We start from the raw sequence: 1,798 nt of genomic DNA on the forward strand, positions 1-1,798 counted from the left end.
ATAATAAATCTCTTTTTAAAATCAAACCAGCTCAAATACTAAATCATTTATAAAGTCACTAACTCAAAATTAAACCATTTCCAAAGTCAATTTCTTTACATCATTAGAAATAGCTTCAAAACCAAGAAAAGCCATTTTTCATAATAATCAACTAAATAACCTTTCAAACTAATTTCTTTTCAGCAATCACAAACTACTCAAGCAATCAAGCAATCAGTCATTCAGTCCAGCAAACAACCACAATTAGAAGACAATTATAATCACAGGCATATGTTCTCTCACATTAATATCTATTTATCACAACTCTGTAATATAAATTAGATTTTAAGAAAAACCATACCTCAAAGAATCAAACCTGCAGCAATTTTAATGCGACAAACCCTATTTTCACCTTATTCTGCAGTAGCTACGTTATGATTCGTATTCCAAGCTTTGCTAGTGAAGAAGAATGGCAAGCAAAAGTAATAACCGCAAACACAGCAGCTTTAGCTAATAGCCAGAATAAACACAACCAAGCAAGGCAAAGAGGAACATTACGCACTAATAAAATAGAATCGAAATGGAGCATTATGGCAAGATAAAGTACAATAGAATTTGTCTTACCAGAAAAGAAACAAGAGAATGGGGAACGGAGAAACTATAGCTTCGACAACATTTCCTTTCAACAATTAGAACGACGAATAAGGGCACAGCCAAGCAGAAATGACAAGCCAGTGGCGGCGGTAGCATTAATCTGAATAATTAAGGCAGCAGAGACACCAACAATAATCAAAATAGTGAAACAAAATAGAAGTGGAACAGGGTTTAAGAAAGCAGAAACAGGGTTACCGGTGAATCTGGCCCGGTTCGGCAACAGCGTAGGCAAGGCTTCTCTTTAGTGGTGAGACGCGGCGGAGGCAACCCTAGCGACAGCTAGGCGTGGCGGTGGCTGAAGCTTCATCGACGGTGACTTGGCAGTGGCCTGAACGGCGACGGCAAGGGGGGAATGGCGGCGATTGGGCGACATTGGCTCCGACGGCACGCCGGTCTCCTTCCTCCTCCTCTCTTTAATCACGTCACTCCCTCTCTCCGTGGCGGTGTCACAGCAGCAGTGATGGGCTTCAACGGCAGCGAATCGCTGGTGACGGAGGTCCAGCAGTGGCGAACGGCTTCTGCTCGACGGCGGATCTGAAGATGATAGCACGCGGTGGCTTCTCCCTCGCAGTCCTGACTCGCACTTGTCTCTCTCTCATGGCTCCCTCCGTAAACGCCCCCTCGCCACGGTCCGACAACGACGCGACGGCGGCGGTGAGGCCCAACGCGCCGGTGCGGTCGTCTTCTCCGCCCTCCTCTGCTCTCCCTGTTTCCCTTCTCCCTTTCTTTCTTTCTTCTTTTTTCTGATTTTCTGAAGCTGAGGAAAGGGTATGGCAACGCTAAGATAAGGAGGAAGGGGAAAATGTAATAAAATTAGGGTTAGGAGAGTGAGTTTGGGAATTTTGGCTAATCTAGGGTTTTGGTAAAAATTAGGTATAAGGATAGTTTGGTAATTTTAATAAAATTAGAGCATAAAGTATTAGTATTTGAAAAACTAATTTAATCTCTAAAATTACTTTAAAATATTATTTGTGGTATAAAAGTACTAATTGATTCTCAATAAATTACTCTAATTGAAAATCCATGGTAATATAATTAATTTCTCTTTATCTTTAACTTAAAGTATTAAATGATATAAATTAAATTATCTAAAATCAAATCATATAAAATTTTTATTATTTCATAACTACCAACTTTATAATTTAAATATAGAAAATAATTAAAT

At 39.9% G+C, this 1,798-nt stretch overlaps 1 long non-coding RNA gene across 1 annotated transcript; it reads right to left on the reverse strand.

Moving 5' to 3' along the window:
* On the reverse strand, positions 542–1,392 carry LOC110263589. Its single transcript, XR_002349415.1, has 2 exons — positions 829–1,392; positions 542–733 (listed from the first exon to the last, which is right to left on the reverse strand). It is a non-coding gene; the product is annotated as an uncharacterized LOC110263589 (long non-coding RNA).

This window comes from Arachis ipaensis, chromosome B06 (genome assembly GCF_000816755.2).
Source record: "Arachis ipaensis cultivar K30076 chromosome B06, Araip1.1, whole genome shotgun sequence".
NCBI lineage: Eukaryota > Viridiplantae > Streptophyta > Magnoliopsida > Fabales > Fabaceae > Arachis > Arachis ipaensis.